This window comes from Pan paniscus, chromosome 21, assembly GCF_029289425.2.
Source record: "Pan paniscus chromosome 21, NHGRI_mPanPan1-v2.0_pri, whole genome shotgun sequence".
NCBI classification, from domain to species: domain Eukaryota; kingdom Metazoa; phylum Chordata; class Mammalia; order Primates; family Hominidae; genus Pan; species Pan paniscus.
This window is the reverse complement of record NC_073270.2, coordinates 35,286,584-35,302,557: the sequence shown is the minus strand read 5'-3', so window position 1 is coordinate 35,302,557 and position 15,974 is coordinate 35,286,584.

Sequence of the window (15,974 nt, the reverse complement as noted above, 5' to 3'; positions counted from 1 at the left end):
AACACATATTTAGTCTCAGTTGGCCAACTAAATGTTATGGAGTCAGCTTCTGTGTTATGTGCTGATCATTGAAGGGATGGTGGAGACAAGGCTGCTGCCCTCGCAGAGTCTGCAGAGAAAACCTGAGGGAGTGTGGCAGGGAACATGCTGGGAGCATCCCAGGATGCCAAAAGTGCACACAGATGGAACACCTGCCTTAGAAGTGGGAGGGTCAGACAAGGAGAGTTGTCAGGAAAAACGAGGAAAATTTAATCTGCAGGAATATAAACACACTTGAGAAATCCATGTGGAATGAAAAGAGAATGGCTGAGCAGCAGCAGATTGTCAAAAAGGAAATCAAGTAGGAGCAGCCAAAGAGGTGGATGGAGAACCACGAGAAAGAAGGTGACACTGAAGCCAAGGGAAAGAAAGTGTTTCAACATTTCTGGGGAAAAAATGACATTCTCTGTCTTAACCTTGTTATTTTATGAGTCATATAGCCACATTCCAGGTTCTGAGAAGTCCAGCACTAAAGATGGTTCTTTTAGTTTGCTTAACCCAGCATTTGCCAGAATAATCTGGGCTCAGTGTGAGTGTGTGTGCGCGTGTGTGTGTGTGTGTGCACCTCTGTGTTCCACTAATATCTCTCTGGGGCTAGTGCTCTATACAACATAATTTTTAAAACACTGGTTTTATCCATCTTATTATGTTCAACTGCAGCAATACTTACAAAGATCAACTTTGATTATGTGTCTTAGTTACTAAAGAAAACAAAACAAACTAATGAATAAAGCCCACCTGGCAGTGGCTCCTCACTACCTGTACTATGGAACCCACCTGGCTTGGCCTGCGTGCCCTGTGCCGACCTGGCCGTGCTGTCTTCTGTCTGCTGCTTTGCCTCCCTTTTCCTCCTGGAGAAGGTAGAGATGCTCTGAGATTTGGCCCGTCTGGAATATGTGTCCTTCTCCTCATGTGGACCATGTTTTCCTGAGTCCACTTTAATCTTGTTTAAGGGTATAGAACTTTACTTAAAACTTCTGGTCAGGTCTCACTCTCTATGCTGTTTTCCTGCCACTTCTACAATGTACATACTTTACTGATACATTAATTATGCTATATTAGCCAAGGGTTTTACTTCTATATCATTTTATATCATCATCTTTTTTTCTTAGAGCTTAGTTCACTTATTTATTCAGTCTTTCCACACTATAATTGTATGTCATATAATTTTATATTTATTTTCATTGGTGTTTATATATCTTTTCTGTAAAAATGGAGGCTTTCTAAATAGATCTTCATAATGTTGAGAGAACAAGGTTTTAAGTCTTGGTCTCAGCCAAAAGGAGTTCCCCGCATTACCAGGAGGGAAAGAAACACTTGCATTGTTGCATTAGATATTCTTACAGAGAAAGAGAATCATGTGTAATGGAAAATTGCTAACTTTGCCTCAGGGGGACCAGGTTGATTCGGTGAGAAAGTTTCTATTGTTTTAGAAAGCATAGTTCTGAGTTTTCTAGGAGAAGGAGAAAAGTTAGAGCAGGGCATAAGAAGTAATGCCCATATCAAAAAGTTAGAAAGATCTCAAATTAACAACCTAACATCACAACTGAAAGAATTAGAGAAGCAAGAAGAACTCAACCACAAAGCTTATAGAAGACAAGAAATAACTGCAATCAGAGCTGAACTGAAAGAAATTGAGACAAGAAAAACTGTTCAAAATAGGGCACTAGCTAGACAAAGAAGAAAAGAGAAAAGATTCAAATAAACAAAATTAGAAATGATGAAGGGAATGTTACCACTGACCCCAGGGAAATAAAAATAACAACCAGCAACTACTATGAACACCTCTACACACACAAACTAGGAACCCCAGAAGAGATGAATAAATTCCTGGACACATACATATACCCTCTCAAGACTGAACCAGGAAGAAATTTAGTCTCTGAACAGACCAATTATGAGCTCCAAAAATTTAATCCATAATAAATAGCCTACCAACCCCCCCCAAAGAGCCCAGGACCTGATAGATTAACAAATTTTAACAGATGTACAAAGAAGAGCCAGTACCAGTCCTACTGAAACTATTTCAAGAAATAGAGGAGGAGGGACTCTTCCCCAACTTGTTCTACGAGACCAGAATCATCCTGATACCAAAGCCTGGAAGTGACACAACAAAAAAAAGAAAACTTCAGGCCAGTATCCTTGATGAAAGTCCATTCAATAATCTACAAAAAAATACTTGCAAACCGAATTTAGCAACACATCAAAAAGCTAATTCACCATAGTGAACTAAGCTTCTTCCCTGGAATGAGAGGTTGGTCCATCATGGGCAAATCAATAAAATGTGATTCATAACATAAATAAAACTAAAGATAAGAACCACGTGATTGTCTCAACAGATGCAGAAAAGGCTTTCAGTAAAATTCAACAAAGCTTCATGTTAAAAATTCTCAATAAATGAAGTATCTAAGGAACATACCTCAATTTAATAAAGGTCACCTATGAAAAACTCACCCAACATTATACTAAATGGGCAAAATCTGGACGCATTCTTCTTGAAACCCACACAAGACAAGGATGCCCTCTCTCGCCGCTCCTATTCAACATAGTATTAGAAGTCCTTTCTGGAGCAATCTGACAAGAGAAAGAAATAAAGCGTATTTAAATAGAAAGGGAAGTCCAACTATCTCTGTTTGCAAACAACATAATTCTCTATCTAAACCCTATAGTTGTGACCCAAAAGCTCTTTAAGCTGATAAACAACTTCCACAAAGTTTCAGGACACAAAATCAATATACAAAATTTGCTAGCATTCCTATATACCAAGAAGAGTCAAACTAAGAGCCAAATCAGAGAAGCAATTTTATTCACAATTTTCACAAAAAGAATAAAACATGTACCAATACAGCTAACCAGGGAGGTGAAAATTCTCTACAATGAAAATTACAAAACACTGCTCAAAGAAGTCAGAGAAGACACAAACAAATGAAAAATCATTCCATGTTAATGGAGAGAAAGATTTAATATAATTTAAATGGTCATACTGCCCAAAGCTATTCCTATTAAACTATCAATGACATGATTCATGGAAGTAGAAAAAAGCTATTTAGAAATTCATATAGAACCAAGAAAAATCTAAGTAGCCAAGGCAATCCTAAGCAAAAAGAACAAAGCTTGAGGCATCATATTACCTGACTTCAAACTATACTATAGCACTATAGTAACCAAAACAGCATGGTACTAGTACAAAAACAGACACATACACCAATGGAACAGAAAAGAGAAGTTAGAAATAAGACCACATACCTACAACTATCTAATCTTTGACAAAGCTGGCAAAAACAAGCAATGGGGAAAAGATTCCCTATTCAATAAATGATGCTGGAATAACTGGCTAGTCATAGGCAGAAGATTGAAGTTGGACTTCTTCCTTATACCATGTGCAGAAATCAATCCAAGATGGGTTAAATACTTAAATGTAAAACCCAAAATTATAAAAGCCCTGGAAGGCAACCTAGGCAATACCATCCTGGACATAGAAACAGGCAAAGATTTCATGATAAAGACACCAAAAACAACAAATGCAACTATTGACAAGTGGGATCTAATTAAACTTAAAAGCTTCCGTTCAGCAAAAGAAATTATCAACAGAGTCAACAGACAACATATAGAAGGAGAAAAAATATTTACATACTATGTATCTGACAAAGATCTAATATTCAATATAAGGAACTTAAATTTACAAGAGAAAAACAAAAAACCCTATTAAAAAGTGGCCAAAGCCCTGACTTCTGAATGGCACTTCTGGACCCAGACAGGGACTGAGGGATCTCACTGCCCTAAAGGAAAGAACACAGGACTGTCTGGCTTTGCCACCTGCTAATTGAAGAGACCAAAGGCCTTGAGTGAACATAGGCAGTCGTCAGAAAGTGCATGCAGCAGAACTTGAGCAAGACCCGGTGCTGTGCTAGCTTCAGGTCTGATCCAGGGCAGTCATAGTGGTGGTGGCCAGGGGTGCTTGTGTCTTTCTTCTCCCAGCTTTAGGTGGCTTAGAATAGAGAGAAAGACTCTGTATCTTTGAGAGAAAATAAGGGTAGGGAAAAAGTCTCTGGCTAGTAATCCAGAAAATTCTCCTGGATCTTGTTGAAGGCTGTCAAGGTGATACTTCTCTGAGTCTGGAAGAATTACCACATTATTGGGTATAAGGTGCCCCATAAAGCAGATATGGCTTAGATCACAACACCCAAGTCTTTTCAAATATGTGAAAAGCCTTCCCAAGAAAGGCAGCTACAAATAAGCACAGACAGTAAAGACTACAATAAATACACACTTATACTCTTTTTAAATTTTATTTTTTAAACCTCCCGTATGGTGCTACATGCCCAAGATTTTAATATCCAGACACTGAAGAACATCTACTAGCATCAACACCATCCAGGAAAACATGACCTCACCAAGTGAAATAAATAAGGTACCAGGGTCAAATCCTGGAGAAAAAGAGATGTGTGACCTTTCAGACAGAGAATTCAAAATAACTGTATTAAAAAAAAACTGAAAGAAATTTAAGATAACAAAGTAAAGAAATTCCAAATTTTATCAGCTAAACTCAACAAAGAGATTGAAATAGTTACAGTGAATTAAGCAGAAATTCTGGAGCTGAAAAATGCAGTTGGCATGCTGAAGAATGCATTAGAGCCATGTAATAGCAGAATGGATCAAGCAGAGAAGACAGGCTCTTTGAAATACATAGAAGAGACAAAATAAAAAGAATAAAAACAGCAAATCATGCCTACAGGATCTAGAAAATAACCTCACAAAGACAGATCTAAGAGTTATTGGTTTTAAAGAAGATGTAGAGAAAGAGGCAGGGGAGGATCTAGAAAATCGCCTCACAAAGACAAATCTAAGACAGACCCAAGCCGCGTCCTGTGAGCAGGCTCGGCTCCACTGCTTCTGCCACAGGGCAGGAGCACTCTACAACTTTCAGGGCCCACAGCACCAAGAGGACAGGGAGGAGCCAACAAAGGAATGACGCTAGGAAACGCACACCCAAGGCAACCAACCAATCCAAGTAAAAACACGTCTCAGGGCTCCGTTGGTTTTCCCGCGCGGGCAGCCCTGCCCCCCTGTTCCAGCCCGGCCCAGGCACCATCGACCCTACCCTCGCCAAAGGGGCTCCTGTCTACCAGAACAGAGCCTCCCTCTCCAAGGCTCTGTTGCTCCCCCTCTCTAGCTCCCTCACCCTCTCCCTTTCTCTGCTTCCCTCTCCACCTTGCGTGCTCTCTCTGCCAATCTCCCCCGGTTTTTCTCTGTCTTTCTCTCGATCACTGTTTCTCACTCTCCTTCCGTTTCCATCTCTCCATCTCTCTGTCCCTTGTTCTTCTTCAAGCTGTCTGTGTCTGTGTGTGTCTGTGTGTGTGCTTGTGTTTCCACGCATGCGCCCGTGTTTGTGTGTTTGGGAGTGGGTTTGCTAGTGACTGTGGTGGGGTGTGTCTGGAGTTCCGTCAGAATCTTTGTGCCGGGATCAGGCTGCCAACTCTTAGCCAGCGCATGGGTGTCACAGTTGCCATAATAGTCTCACACACGCAGGTGTGTGGATCTCGTTTATTTTCAAGTAGACAAGGAGAGCGAAACCACAGAGAAAAGAAACGTCCCATGCATCACGTTCTGATGAAGGATTCCTGTTTCCTGAAAAATGGGGAGTCTCCAATACAGCCTGTTTGAAAACTGGAAAGGAGAGCACCGACACGATGCTGGTCTTCCATGAATTCCTGGAAGTTTCTGGGGCCCCACAGAGGTCGGGAAACAAACAGTCAACATGGTCAAACTTTCCAGGATGCAGAGATTTGTCCTGGGCCCACTGTCTGGCATACCCTAGTGAGATGAACACAGAACCTCAGAAGGAAATGCAGAAATCACCCGTCTTCTGCCTCGCTCACGCTGGGAGCTGTAGACTGGAGCTGTTCCTATTCAGACATCATCCGGAGAACCTTGTTTGTGATGTATGCATTCATCTCACAGAGTTGAACATTCCTTTTGATTGAGCAGTTTTGAAACACTGTTTTTGTAGAATCTGTAAGTGCATATTTGGAGTGATTTGAGGCTTATTGTGGAAAAGGAAATTTCTTCACATAAAAACTACACCGAAGCATTATGAGGAACTTCTTTGTGATGTGAGCCTTCATCTCACAGAGTTCACATGTTCTTCTGATTGAGCAGTTTTGAAACACTCTATTTGTGGAATCTGCAAGTGGATATTTGGAGCACTTTGAGGCTATTATGACAAAGCAAATATCTTCACATAAAAACTACAAAGAAGCATTCTGAAAAACTATTTTGTGATGTGTGCATTCATTTCACGGAGGTGAAACTTTCGTTTCATTGAGCCGCTTTGAAACACTCTTTTTGTAGAATCTGCAAGTCGATATTTGCAGCCCTTTAAGAGCTACTATGGAAAAGGAAATATCTTCACATAAAAACTACACAGAAGCATTCTGAGAAACATCTTTGTGATGTGTGCATTCATCTCACAGAGTTGAACATTTTTTTGATTGAGCAGTTTTGAATCTCTCTTTTTGCAGAATCTGCAAGTCGATATTTGCAGCCCTTTAAGAGCTACTATGGAAAAGGAAATATCTTCACATAAAAACTACACAGAAGAATTCTGAGAAACTTCTTTGTGATGTGTGCATTCATCTCAGAGATTTGAATCTTTCTTTTGATTGAGCAGTTTTGAATCTCTCTTTTTGCACAATCTGCAAGTGTATATTTGGAGTGCTTTGAGGCCTACTGTGGAAAAGCAAATATCTTCACATAAAAACTACACAGAAGCATTATGAGAAACTGTTTTGTGAGGTGTGCATTCAACTCAAAGACTCCAACCTATCTTTATATAGAACAGTTTTGAATCTCTCTCTTTGCAGAATTAGCAATAGGATATTTGGAGAGCTTTGAGGCCTATTGTGGAAAAGGAAATATCTTCACATAAAAACTACACAGAAGCATTCTGAGTAACAACTTTGTGATGTGTGCTTTCAAATCACAGAGTTGCACCTATCTTTTGATTGAGCAGTTTTGAATCACTCCGTTTGTAGAATCTGCAGTTGGATAGTTGGAGCTCTTGGAGGTGTTTTGTGGAAAAGCAAATATCTTCACATAAAAACTATACGGAAGCATTCTGAGACACTTCTTTGTGAGGTGTGCATTGAACTCACAGAGTCAAAACTATCTTTTGATTGAGCAGACTTTAATCTCTCTTTTTGCAGAATATGCAAGTGGATATTTGGAGTAATTTGCGCCCTATGGTGGAAAAGGAAATATCTTCAAACACAAACCACATAGAAGCATCCTCAAAAACTACTTCGTGATGTGTGCATTGAACTCAGAGAGTTGACCCTGTCTTTTGATTGAACAGTTTTGAATCTCTCTTTTTGTAGAATCTGCTGGTGGATATTTGGAGCGTTGTGAGTCATACTGTGGGAAATTAAATATGTTTACATAAAAAAATACAGAAGCATTCTGAGAAACATCTTTGTGATGTGTGCATTCGACTCACAGAGTTGAAGCTATCTTTTGATTGAGCAGTGTTGAATCTCTCTTTTTGCAGAATCTGCAAGTGTATATTTGAAGAGCATTGAGGCCTATTGTGGAAAAGGAAATATCTTCACATAAAAACTACACAGAAGCATTCTGAGAAACTTCTTGGTGAGGTGTGCATTCAACTCACAGAATTGAAGTAATCTTCTCATTGAGCAGTTTTGAATCTCTATTTTTGTAGAATCTGCAAGTGGTTATTTGGAGCCCCTTGTGCCGTCCGGTAGAAAAGGAAATATCTTCAAATAAAAAGTACACAGAAGCAGTCAGAGAAACTTCTTTGTGATGAATGCATTCAACTCACAGGTTTAAAGCTATCTTTTGATTGAGGAGTTTAGAATCTCTCTTTTTGTGGAATCTGCAAGTGGATATTTGGAGCGCTGTGAGGACTTCTGTGGAAAATCAAATACGTTCACATAAAAACTACACAGAAGCACTCTGAGAAACTCTTTTGTGATGTGTGCATTCAACTCACAGAGTTGAACCTATATTTTGATTGAGCAGTTTTGAATCTCTCTTTTTGCAGAATCTGCAAGTGGATGTTTGGAGAGCATTGAGGCCTATTGTGGAAAAGGAAATATCTTCACATAAAAACTATACAGAAGCATTCTGAGAAACTTCTTTGTGAGGTGTGCATTCAACTCATAGAGTTGAACTTATCTACTCACTGAACAGTTTTGAATCCCTCCTTTTTTAGAATCTGCAAGTGGATCGTTGGAGCCCTTTGTGCCCTATGGTGGAAAAGGACATATCTTCAAATAAAAACTACACAGAAGTATTCAGAGAAACTCCTTTTTGATGTATGTATTCAACTCAAAGAGTTGAAGCTTTCCTTTGATTGATCAGTTTTGAATCTCTCTTTTTGCAGAATCTCCAGGTGGATATTTGGAGCCCTTTGAGGCCTACTGTAGAAAAGCAAATAGCTTCAGATAAAAAGTACACAGAAGCATTCTGAGAAACTACTCTGGGATGTGTGCATTCAACTCACAGAGTTCAATTATTTTCTCATTGAGCAGTTTTGAATTTCCCTTTTTGAAGAATCTGCAAGTGGATATTGGAGCCCTTTTCACCCAAGGGTGGAAAAGGAAATATCTTCAAATAAAAACTACACAGAAGCATTCAGAGAAACTTCTTGGTGATGTAGGCATTCAACTCACAGAGTTGAACCTATCTTTTGATTCAGCAGTTTTGAATCTCTTTTTTGGCAGGATGTGCAGTTGGATATTTGGAGCCCTTTGAAGCCTAATGTGGAAAGGGAAATACCTTCACAAAAAAACTACAGAGAATTCTCAGAAACTTCTTTGGGATATGTGCATTCAACTCACAGAGTTGAATCTTTTTTTTGATTGAGCAGTTTTTAAACACACTTTTTCTAGAATCTGCAAGTGGATATTTGGAGGGATTTGAGGCCTACGGTGGAAAAGGAAATATCTTCAAATAAAAACTACACAGAAACATTATGAGAAAGTTCTTTGTGATGTGTGCATTCATCTCACAGGGTTGAACCTATCTTATGATTTAGCAGTTTCAAAACACTCTTTTTGTGAAATCTGCAAGTGGATATTTAGAGCGCTTTGAGGCCTACCGTTGAAAAGCAAATATCTTCAGATAAAAACTACACAGAAGCATTCTGAGAAACTTCTTAGTGAAGTGTGCATTCATCTCAAAGAGTTGAACCTTTCTTTTGATTGAGCAGTTTTGAAACACTCTTTTTGTAGAATCTGCAAGTGGATATTTGGAGCCCCTTGAGGCCTGTTGTGGAAAAGGAAATATCTTCAAGTAAAAACTACACAGAAGAATTCTAGGAAACTTCTTTGTGAAGTGTGCATTCATCTCAAAGAGTTGAACCTTTCTTTTGATTGAGCAGTTTTGAAACACATTTTGTAGAATCTGCAAGTGGATATTTGCAGCCCTTTGAGGCCTATTGCGGGAATGGAAATATCTTCACATAAAAAGTAAAAGAAGCATTCTCAGAAACTTCTTTGTGATGTGTGAATTCATTTCACATAGTTGAACCTTTCTTTTGATTGAACATGTTTGAAACACCCTTTTTGTAGAATCTGCAAGTGGATATTTTGAGCCCTTTGAGGCCCATTGTGGAAAAGGAAATATCTTCAGATAAAAAGTACACAGAAGCATTCTGAGAAACTTCTTTGTGATGTGTGCATTCATCACACAGATTTGAACCATTCTTTTGATGGAGCAGTTTTTATTCTTTTTGCAGAATCTGCAGGTGGATATTTGGAGCTCTTTGAGGCCTACTGTGGAAAAGGAAATATCTTCACATAAATACTACACAGATACATTGTGAGAAACTTGTTGTGATGTGTGCATTCAACTCACAGTGTAGTTGTTACCTTTTGATTGAGCATTTTGGGTCTCTCTTTTTTGCAGAATGTGCTTGTAGATATTTGGAGTCCTTTGCAGCCTGTGGTGGAATAGGAAATATCCTATCTTATGATTGAGCAGGTCCGACACACTATTCTTGTGGAATCTGCAAGTGGATATTTGGAGCGATTTGAGGCCTATTGTGGAAAAGGAAATATCTTCACATAAAAACTGCTCAGAAGCATTCTGAGAAACTTCTTTGTGATGTGTGCATTCATCTTACAGAATTGAACCTTTCTTTTGATTGGAAAGTTTTGAAACACACTTTTTGTAGAATATGCAAGTGGATATTTGGAGACCTTTGAGGCTTATTTCAGGAAAGGAAATATCTTCACATAAAAACTACACAGACACATTCTCAGAAACTTCTTTGTGATATGTGCATTCACCTGACATGGTTGAACATTTCTTTTGATTGGACAGGTTTGAAACAACACTCTTTTTGTAGAATCTGCAAGTGGATATATGGAGCCCTTTGAGACCTACTGTGGAAAAGGAATTATCTTCAGATAAAACTACAGAGAAGCATTCTGAGAAACTTCTTTGTGATGTGTTCATTCATCTCACAGAGCTGAAACTTTCTTTTGATTGAGCAGTTTTGAAACACTCTTTTTGCAGTATCTGCAAGTGGATAATTGGAGTCATTTCAGGCCTATTGTTGAAAAGGAAATATCTTCACATAAAAACTACTCAGAAGCATTCTGAGAAACTTCTTTGTGAGGTGTGCATTCAACTCACCGTGTTGAACTTATTTTCTCATTGAGCAGTTTTGAATCTCTCTTTTTGTAGATTCTGCAAGTGGATATTTGGAGCCCTTTGAATCTTATGGTGGAAAAGGAAATATCTTCAAATAAAAACTATATAGAAGCATTCAGAGAAACTTCTTTTTGATGTATTCATTCAACTCATGGAGTTCAGCCTATCTGTTGATTGAGGAGTTTTGAATCTCCCTTTTTGCAGAATCTGCAGGTGGATATTTTGAGCCCTTTGAGGCCTACTATGGAAAAGCAAATATCTTCCCATAAAAACTCCACAGAAACATTCTGAGAAACTTCTTTCTGATGTGTGCATTCATCTCACAGAGTTGAACCTTTCTTTTGATTGTTCAGTTTTGAAACACTCTTTTTGTAGAAATGCAAGTGGATATTTGGAGCCCTTTGAGTACTATTGCGGGAAAGGAAATATCTTCACATAAAAACTACACAGAAGCATTCTCAGAAACTTCTTTGTGATGTGTGCATTCATGTTACAGCTTTGAAACTTTCTTTTGACTGAGCAGGTTTGAAACACTCTTTTTGTAGAATCTGCAAGTGAATATTTGGAACCCTTTGAGGCCTATTGTGGAAAAGGAAATATCTTCAGATAAAAACTACACAGAAGTATTCTGAGAAACTTCTTTGTGATTTGTGCATTCATCTCACAGAGTTGAACCTTTCTTTTGATTGAGCAGTTTTGAAACCCTCTTTTTGTCAAATCTGCAAGTGGATAATTGGAAACCTTTGAGGACTAACGTGGAAAAGGAATTATCTTCACATAAAAACTACACAGAAGCATTCTGAGAAACTTCTTTGTCAGGTGTGCATTCAACTCACAGAGTTGAACTTATCTTCTCATTGTGCTGTTTTGAATCTCTCTTTTTGTAGAATCTGCATGTGGATATTTGGAGCTCTTTGTGCCCTATGGTGAAAAAGGAGATATCTTCAAATAAAAACTAAACAGAAGCATTCAGAGAAACTTCTTTGCGATGTATGCATTCAACTCACATAGTTGAACTTATCTTCTCATTGTGCTGTTTTGAATCTCTCTTTTTGTAGAATCTGCATGTGGATATTTGGAGCTCTTTGTGCCCTATGGTGGAAAAGGAGATATCTTCAAATAAAAACTAAACAGAAGCATTCAGAGAAACTTCTTTGTGATGTATGCATTCAACTCACAGAGTTGAACCTATCTTTTGATTGAGCCGTTTTTAATCTCTCTTTTTGGTGAATCCTCAAGTGGATATTTGGAGTCCTTTGCACCCTGTGGTGGAAAAGGAAATATCTTCAAATAAAAACTACAGAGAACCTTTCAGAGAAGCAACTTTTTGATGAGTGCATTCATCACTCAGAGTTGAACCTATCTTATGGTTGAGCAGTTCTGAAACACTATTTTTGTAGATTCTGCAAGTGGATATTTGGAGCGCTTTGAGGCCTACCATGGAAAACCAAATATCTTCAGATAAACACTACAGAGAAACATTCTGAGAAATTTCTTTTTCATGAGTGCATTCATCTCACGGAGTTTATCACTTCTTTTGATTGAGCTGTTTTGAAACACTGTTTTTGTAGGATCTGCAAGTGGATATTTGGAGAGCTTCGAGGTCTACTGTGGAAAAGCAAATATTTTCACATAAAAACCACACAGAAGCATTCTGAGAAACGCCTTCATGATGTGTGCATTCATCTCACACAGTCGAAGCTTTCTTTTGATTAAGCAGTTTTGATATGCTATTTTTGTAGAATGTACAAGTGGATATTTGGAGCGATTTGAGGCCCATTGTGGAAACGGAAATATCTTCACATCAAAATCCCATGGAAGCATACTGAGAAACTTATTTGTGATGAGTGCATTCACCACACAGAGTTGAAACTTTCTTTAGATTGAGTAGTTTTGAAGCACTCTTTTTGTAGAATCTGGAAGGGGATATTTGGAGGGCTTTGAGGGCAACATTGGAAAAGGAACTGTCTTCACATAAAAACTACACAGAAGTATTCAGAGAAACTTCTTTGTTATGTGTGCATTCAACTCACAGATTTGAATCTATCTTTTGACTGAGCAGTTTTGAATCTCTTTTTTTTTCAGAATCTACAAGGGGATATTTGGAGCGCTTTGAGGCCTACTGTGGAAAAGCAAATATCTTCACATAAAAACAACACAGAAGGATTCTGAGAAACTTCTTTGTGAGGTGTGCATTTAACTCAGTAGTCAAACATATCTTTTCATTGAGCCGTTTTGAATTTCTATTTTGCAGAATCTGCAATTGGATATTTGTAGCCCTTTGTGCCCTATTGTGGAAAAGGAAATATCTTCAAATAAAAATTACCCAGAAGCATTCAGAGAAGCATCTTTGTGATGAGTGCATTCATCACACAGAGTTGAACCTTTCTTTTGATTGAGAAGTTTTGAAACACTCTTTTTCTAGGATCTGCAAGTGGGTATTTGGAATGCTTTGAGAGCTATTGTGGAAAAGGAAATGCCTTCACTGAAAAACTACACAGAATCATTCTGAGAAACTTCTTTGTGATGTGTGCATTCATCTCACAGAGTTGATCCCTTCTTTTGATTGAGCTGTTTTCAAGCACTGTTTGTGGGATCTGCAAGTGGATATTTGGAGAGCTTCGAGGCCTTCTGTGGAAAAGCAAATATTTTCACATAAAAACTACACAGAAGCATTCTGAGAAACATTTTTGTGATGTGTGCATTCATCTCACACGCCTGAACCTTTCTTTTGATTGAGCTGTTTTGAAACACTACTTTTGTAGAATCTGCAAGCTGATATTTGGAGCGATATGAGGCCTATCATGGAAAAGGAAATATCTTCACATAAAAACTATACGGAAGCATACTGAGATACTTCTCTGTGATTAGTGAATTCATCACACAGGGTTTAACCTTTCTTTTGATTGAGCAGTTTTGAAACAATCTTTTTGTAGCATCTGCTAGTGGATATTTGGAGTGCTTTGAGGCCTATTGTGGAAAAGGAAATATCTTCACCTAAATACTACAGAGAAGCATTCTGAGAAACTACTTTGTGACGTGTGCATTCAACTCACGGAGTTGAACGTATCTTTTGATTGAGCAGTTTAGAATCTCTCTTTTTGTAGAATCTGCAAGTGGATATTTGGGGCCCTTTGCGGCCTAAGGTGGAAATGGAAATATCTTCAAATGAAAACTACACAGAAGTATTCTGAGAAACTTCTTTGGGATATGTGCTTTCATCTCACAAGGTTGAACCTATCTTATGATAGACCAGTTTTGAAACACTCTTTTTGTAGCATCTGCTAGTGGGTATTTGGAGTGCTTTGAGTCCTATTATAGAAAAGGAAATATCTTCACCTGAAAACTACACAGAATCATTCTGAGAAACTTCTTTGTGATGTGTCCATTCATCGCACAGGGTTGTTCCTTTCTTTTGGTAGAGCAGTTTTGAACACTGTTTTTGAAGAATATGCAAGTGTATATTTTGAGCGCTTTGAGTCCTACTTTGGAATAGCAAATATCTTCACTTAAAAACTATAGAGAAGCATTCTGAGAAACTTCTTTGTGATGTGTGCATTCATCTCACAAAGTTGAACCTTTCTTTTCATTCAGCAGTTTGCAAACATTCTTTTAGTAGAATCTGCAAGTGGACATTTGGAGGGATTTGAGGCCTATGGTGGAAAAGAAATATCTTCACATAAAAACTGCACAGGAGCATTTTGAGAAACCACTTTGTGATGTGTGCATTCAACTCACAGAGTTTAACCTATCTTTTGATTGAGCAGTTTTGAATCTCTACTTTTGTAGAATCTGCAAGTGCATATTTGGAGCCTTTATGACCTATGCTGTAAAAGGAAATATCCTCAAATAAAAACTACACAGAAGCATGCAGAGTAACTACTTTGTGATGAGTGCAGTCATCACACAGAGTTGAATCTTTCTTTTGACTGAGCAGTCTTGAAAACCTCATTTTTTACAATCTGGAAGTTGATATTTGGAGGGTTTTGGGCCATATTTTGGAAAAGGAAATATATTCGCATAAAAACTACACAGAAGCATTCTGAGAATCTTCTTTGTGATGTGTGCATTCAACTCACAGAATTGAACTTATCTTTTGATTAAGCAGTTCTGAATCTCTCTTTTTGTAGGATCTGCAAGTCAATATTCGGAGCTCTTTCAGGCCTATTGTGGAAAAAGAAATATCTTCACATGAAAACTACATAGAAGCATTCTGAGAAATTTCTTTGTGATGTGTGAATTCATCTCACAAAGTTGATCCTTTCTTTTGGTTGTGCAGTTTTGAAAAACTGTTTTTGTGGAATCTTCAAGTGGATATTTGGAGCTCTTTGAAGCCTACTGTGGAAAAGCAAATATCTTCAAAAAACCACACAGAAACATTCTGAGAAACTTCTTTGTGATGTGTACATTCATCTCACAGACTTGAACCTTTCTTTTGATTGATCAGTTTTGAAAAACTTTTTGTTGAATCTGTAAGTGGATATTTGGAGCGATTTGAGAGCTATTGTGGAAAAGGAAATATCTTCACATAAAAACTACACAGAAGCATTCTGAGAAACTTCTTTGTGATGTGTGCATTCATCTCACAGTGTTGAACCTATTTCATAATTGAGCAGTATTGAAACAATCTTTCTGTAGTGTCTGCTAGTGGATAATTGGAGCGCTTTGAGGCCTATTGTGGAAAAGGAAATATCTTCACCTAAATACTACAGAGAAGCATTCTGAGAAACTACTTTGTGACGTGTGCATTCAACTCACAGAGTTGAATGTATCTTTTGATTGAGCAGTTTAGAATCTCTCTTTTTGTAGAATCTACAGGTGGATATTTGGAGACTTTTGCGACCTATGGTGGAAAAGGAAATATCTTCAAATAAAAACTACACAGAAGCATGCAGAGAAACTTCTTCATGATGAGTGCATTCAACACGGAGAGGTGAATCTTTCTTTTGACTGAGCAGTTTTGAAACACTCTTTCTGTAGAATCTGGAAGTGGATATTTGCAGGGCTTTGAGGCCTATTTTGGAAAAGGAAATATCTTCACATTAAAACTACACAGAAGCGTTCTGTGAAACTTCTTCCTGATGTGCATTCAACTCACAGAGATGAACCTATGTTTTGATTGAGCAGTTTTAAATCTTTCTTTTTGTAGAATCTGCAAGTGGATATTTGGAGCCCTTTGCAGCCTATGGTTGAAAAGGAAATATCTTCAAATAAAAACTACACAGAAGCATTCTGAGAAACTTCTTTGTGATGTGTGC